The sequence below is a fragment of the Drosophila eugracilis genome, unplaced genomic scaffold (assembly GCF_018153835.1).
Source record: "Drosophila eugracilis isolate 14026-0451.02 unplaced genomic scaffold, ASM1815383v1 contig_90, whole genome shotgun sequence".
In the NCBI taxonomy this organism is placed as follows: Eukaryota; Metazoa; Arthropoda; class Insecta; order Diptera; family Drosophilidae; genus Drosophila; species Drosophila eugracilis.
In genome coordinates this window covers 5,804,488-5,810,487 of record NW_024573812.1, presented here as the reverse complement: position 1 = coordinate 5,810,487, position 6,000 = coordinate 5,804,488, and the positions used below count along the sequence as shown (strand labels likewise).

General features: G+C 40.4%; 1 long non-coding RNA gene across 3 annotated transcripts; it reads left to right on the top strand.

Annotated features, from left to right (window-relative positions):
- Window positions 1–1,564: 1,564 nt before the first annotated feature.
- Window positions 1,565–3,639, top strand: LOC108112338. 3 transcript variants are annotated; one of them, XR_001772646.1, is made up of 4 exons: window positions 1,565–2,179; window positions 2,660–2,798; window positions 2,886–2,951; window positions 3,011–3,639. It is a non-coding gene; the product is annotated as an uncharacterized LOC108112338 (long non-coding RNA). The 3 variants fall into 3 exon arrangements; XR_001772644.1 differs by having other exon boundaries at window positions 2,660–2,832; XR_001772645.1 differs by lacking the exon at window positions 1,565–2,179 and adding an exon at window positions 2,312–2,397 and having other exon boundaries at window positions 2,660–2,832.
- The last annotated feature ends 2,361 nt before the right edge of the window (window positions 3,640–6,000 follow it).

Genomic DNA, 6,000 nt, shown 5'->3' with positions numbered 1-6,000 from the left:
GAAAGCAGATGAAAGTATTTAGGTGGCAGATGGTTACGCATAAATAGGGGTGATTATCCAATAAAAATTGTTTAAAACTACTGAATCAGTAGGAGGCTGACGTGGTTTTATAGGAAATTAAGACTGCAAATTAAGGGACAGCTTAAAGTTAATACTTTCTCTGGGCCATTGCCATAAATCGGCTTATTAAATATTGAAACCATCTCAAAACAAGATCAAGAAAGTTTGCGCTACTGAAATTCACTTACACATTTTCCCTAGAAAACCCACATTTCCATTTCCATTTTCAATTTCAAATTAATTCTATTATCCAGTCATTGTCAAATGGGAAATTGAATAACAAGCTCTTTAAATTTGATGAGAATAACTTGCACATTATATTGATTTTATTTCGTAACAATTTTATGGACATCACGAGGAGCTGTTCTCAGTAAATCAGCAAAAATGGGGAGGTTAAGGAGGAGGACAAAGAGGAAATACCAAAGGAGGTCCGAGAGGAAAAATCGCTGAGATGGGGAAAGCCAAACAAGAAATCGACTGTACTCAAAGCTAGACCAGCAGAGTTTACACTGTCTGCGTGTTTGCTGTGTGCGTAACCCCCTGCCATCCACCCGCACACCACCCCCCTAGAAAAACATGACAAGTCAAGTCCTTTTGGCACCCCAATAAAATTCCCGCTTGGCCGCTTTTTTGCTTAACGAAGTGGAACTTTTTGCGTGTGGCCAGTAATAAAAAAAGAGAGTGAAAAAGAAAACAAAGAATAAAAAGAATATAAATATAATAAGCGAAAAATGAAAGGCCGCTTAAAATTGCGGACATTAACCAACGCAGGATGGCCAACTAATTGAGCCAATCCCGATGAAGCCACGGGCTAAATAGCGATTTACTCTGTCCACTTCAACCATAATTCAGTCGTTTGTCTGGAATCCTTTTTTTTTTTTTGTTCGTTGTATGTTGCCACCCACCCAATGGCACCCACTGGCACCCAGGACTCAGAGCATGTCCTGGCTGTCAACGTTTAAATTGCGGTTGCCAAAACAAATGAGGAGGCGGAAAATCCGGAGTGGCCGGCGGCGTAGTCAATTCATTTCGGATGCAACATTTTAAATGATTCCATCGTTGGCACCGCATGCAATTTGCCGCTTTCTCTCGCATTCAAGGACAACACAAATGGGTGGGTGACGGGGAGTGTGTGTGGCTGCGGCCGCTTTGCCAGGTGTGTGCGGCAATCCTGGAAATGAACAACACAGACTGGCGTTCAGTGTCCGCACTTTTCACATGGCTCCTGTTCATATTTCATTTGCAATGACGCTGACAGGACAATGCGGTCCTGCATGTCCTGGCTGCCGGCTCGCCGCCTCCATCATACCTCCCTCCCAACCCGCTAACGTTCCACTCCCCAGCATCCTTCCATCCCAACGACATCCTTTGCCTGCTCAGCAGTGCGTGTGGGTGGGTGGCAAGTTGAGGGCTTGTGGGCTCATGTCAGTGATGACAGCGGTCAACTTTTGAAAAGAGGTACTAGGTAAAATTATAATTCCCCTATTAAATTTATTTCAAAAATGTCAAAATTATATATATTAATTGCCAGAAAACCATTGTTTGCCGAATCACACTTTCTTTTCCTTTTTCGGAATTCTGTGTTAATTTTAATCACAGTGCCTTAGACTTATTTGCCAATTTCGTTTGATCAAGCTACATCAATATTTAGTCTTAGTTTTTCATTCCTGTTCGTGCGGCTTACGTGTAAGGAGCTCCCCGATAAGAGTTTTTCGGTCGGCCTAACAATACCGGTACAGAAATATATAAAATATTAAAAGTGATCAAAATTAAACGCACAATTTTGTATCGGTACAGAAATATATAAGATTGTTAAATTTATTCGTATATACCAAATATTTGTTATTATTAGAAAGAAACCTACATAAATGAAAATCAAAGTGCCTTACTTATAGTCTGTATATATAGTCTTTAGTCTGTCTTGCCGGTTCGTGTGGTTTAATTTCAAGGACCTCAGATTTATTTGTCAAGTTCGTTTCATCAAATCACGTCAAATTTTAGTCATTCCTGTTCGTGCGGCAGAAAAAAGGTTTCCCCTATAAGCCCTCGGAACAAGAATCGCGATTTTCTTGCCGGTTCGTGTGGCTTATTTTCAGGAAGCTCCGCGTTTAAATTACGGGTACAGAATTATATAAAATATATAAAAATATATATATATATATTGGTATATATTTTTCCCACCACTAAAAGCTCTCTCTCTCTTTCGTTTCTGTTCGGCTCCCCGATAAAAGTGTAATCGTGTACCGGTACAGAAATATATACCAAATATTATCCTATTAAAAAGAAACCTTCCTGATCCAGTTCGGAGCTGAGCCGGTTCAGAATAAATAAAATACCGTAAATACCCGTTTGATCAAATCAAAAAAAAAATTGTTCCTTGTAAAAGGAGTTCTCCGGTACAGAAATAAAAATTCTTAAATTTTTCGTAAATTTTTAATTTTCAAGGAGCTCTGCGTTCAATATACGGTTACAGAATTAAAATCAGTGCCCTTAGACTTATTTGCCAAGTTGGTTTGATCAAACCACATCAGTTTTTAGTCTTCGTTTTCCAAATTTATACAATTTAATTTATTTGTATATACCAAATATTTTCCCTTAGACCTCTTGACAACACTGCTTTTCGGTATTTCGTTCGGACTGACAATCAAAGTGCCTCAGAATTATTTGTCAAGTTCGTTTGATGAAATTACATTAAACTGTAGTCCTACGATTTTCATTCCTGTTCGTGCGGCTAATTGGTAAGGAGCTCTCCCTGTTCGTTTGGAAGTGATTGTAAGAAATTTTTGTCTTAAAATTTCCTTACCTGTTCATTTGATTTTTTTTAGAAACGTCGGAATGAAAGAATGTCAAACCTCGGATTTATGTGATACCGATTGGATGGACCTACGCCGGTAATCCTATTCGTATATACTAATTATTTTAATTTTTCTTAATTTTATATACATTACAGAGTTCAAAGCTAATAATCCTTCCTGGACTAACATGGATATCAAGAGGATATAGCTTTCTTGGCAATTGTTTGCCGCTTTCGGGTCCTTCTCTTTGGAATCTGAGGTGGGGGCTACTTAAGTCGGTTTGTTGATCTGAAAGAATACTCGCTATTTCCTCGCGTTTCCGGTTTAGTTTCTTGATCGGCGGCAGATTAGGTTTGCCTCCCTTTGCGTGGCGCTTTTACTCATGCTTATTCTATGATGAGAATAATAATGAGTAAATGAGTCCCGGGAACTGTGGTTTGGAGTATCTCCTTTAAAGCCAGATAGAAAGGCTCTTGGGTACTCATTCACGGTTTAACGTGGGACGCAATCCAAAACTGCCGCCGTTCAATAAACTGAATCGGAACGGGAGGAACTAGGGAGTATTCCTACCGATAACCCAATGGGCTTGAGAGAGCAGCACCTCCACAGATTGCAAATAGAGTGATTCGTTGGCGACAAACATTTGGGGAAAGAAAGCTGCAAGGATCATCAAGAATTACATCGATCCATGGGATCCCAGAGGAAGCCATCAAACGATCCGTCGAACAGAACTCTTGCCCATGTGGAAACAAATTCATTGTTAAATAAAAATTCTATAAATACATTTTCCTGTGACTTATTGATTAATTTTGATCGGATTTTATATAAACAGAAACAATTCTCCAGTAATGAACAATAATTGTACTCAAAGGGACTTCCCATCTCTGGTTGCAGTACTCGTACAATGTGCAACATGCCAGCTTGCACACACTGATTTCAACTGATGAAGTTGCCGTTGCACATGCGGTATTTCCACAGTCCTTGCCACCACCCGAACACTTCGTGCCACAATCGTCCCTTTTGTCCCCATCTCACGCATAAATCAAAAGTTCAGTGTCAACAAAAAGTGATTTCTGTGTCAATTCCCGTTCTCTCTTTGTTTCTACCACGCAATATTTTCCTTACAATTTTTAATAATTAAAAATAAATAAAAATCAAGCCACTTGACAGTGAGCCCCGGATGGATGGATACACAGATGGACGGGGCTGGCTGGTTGGATGGATGGATGGATGTGCGGAATCCTTGTCGGGCCCTTAAGCCATTGAAATAAATACAGGAAATATGCAGAAACGAAATGAATGCAAACCAAAGGAGCAGAAAGCACAGAAAAGGGGGAATGTCAGGTATAAAAAGCAGCATTGTAGGATGGGGTAAGCATATGTTTTATTTGCAAACGGAAACAAGATGCTCAGACCGAGACTGAAACCAACCTGGCAGCTGACTGCCAGGCATTCAGAATTCAAAGCATCGGGAATCGTGAATCGTGAATCGGGAGTCGAGAGTCGTTATCCTCGGCCGCATTTCTTTTAAGCAAAAATCGAACGGATATGAGGGGAGGAAACCTCAAGCAAACATACACATTTCACTCTGATCCTGGCATTTGTTTCCTTCGCTTCCTGCGGTAGTTGGCAGCAGGTGATATGTATAACGATTTCCGGCTTATGATTTGACTTCCAATTGATGATGGGTCGCTTCGAGGTTATCTGGTTACCTTGTTATATAAACATATATATATATATATATATATATATATATATGGTAATCTCACACGGCAAATAGCAAGTGACTCCTCATTATCCCAGCAGCTTAGTGGTTCTCAAATGACTGTAATGATACGCCCAGGACGCCCAGTACACAAAAGTCCACGATTGGGGGTAATAAGAAAAGTTTAACTTTATGATTTCTTGCTTAGCTGTACACAACGAGGCGTATACTCGATGTGGGCTGTTTGCCAGTCTTCAGGTGGGTGATGGGTGGTGAACGGTGGAAGGTGGGTGGCATACAATAAAAGCGTAAAGTGACAACAAAGCGGCAAACAACAAAATAAATAAATCACAAACAAAAAAAGCAGAACCAGCAGCAGAGCTCCAAAATAGCACACGAAGGCAGAAAAACAATAAGACCTTAACTACACCGAGAGAAATGAGTTATCAAAATGGGATGTGAGTCATATCTTAAAGATTTGTTATAGATAATTGTCTTATCTAAAGGTATTACCCTGAGGTAAAGATTACTTAAAGTACTTTCCTGCCCAACTATTCTGATTTTTCTCTCAGTGCAGCAGTCACCCGAAAACAAGCTGGAAAAGAAGGCACAAAAAGAACAGAACAGAACGAAACAAAGCTGAGCGAAACTTTTCTTTCGTCCTTAGCTGCTTTTCGTTCTTTGGCACGCAATTCATATTTCCTTGTCCCAAAGAAAATGTTTCATATGCCCAAAGGGGGGAGGAAATTTGTAGGAGGCAAAAAGGAGATCCCAAGAAGGAGGATAGCAAGAAGGTGGAGAAGGAAGAGCATGAGTAGGACTAAGTGGAGCGACCAGTTGACACAATGCAGCAACAAGGTGGGTGGGCAAACAACAACGGAAACTTTTGTCATCCTTAGGCCAACTTCGGCTCCTTCCTCTGGACCGGCTCCTTCTATTCCAGATCCAGCCAGCTCCTTTGCTTCAGTCGGCGACTTTTATTGTTCGAGGAGCGGTAAATGCTCCATCATTTTGTGCTCTGTATTTTCTTTCTCTATTTTCTGTGCTTTCGGTGTCGTTGCACGCTGAAATATTTGTGCCCCGGTCGTCGTGGCATTGTTAATTTATAATGACGCCCCGAAAAAAGGTTTTCTAAATACGTGTGCATGACCCCACTGACTGGCGGTCATTAGGGGCATTCCTGCAGCGAATCAACACTAGATTTGGCATGACGTTGAGACAGTAACCCCAGCCCCAAGCAATCGTCATGAGAAACGAAAGTTTGCATAAATTCTCGAAAGAATTTACGAGCTCTAAGCTAGCAAAGTTTTAGCCTTCAACCAACAGCTTTCACTTGTAACCCCCTTTATTTTCTTTGCGTTTTTTTTTATAAACTTTTCTTTTTCTTATGCGTAATTTACGATACAATAAATTTTGTCAAACATCTTTTCGGTCTTTTGG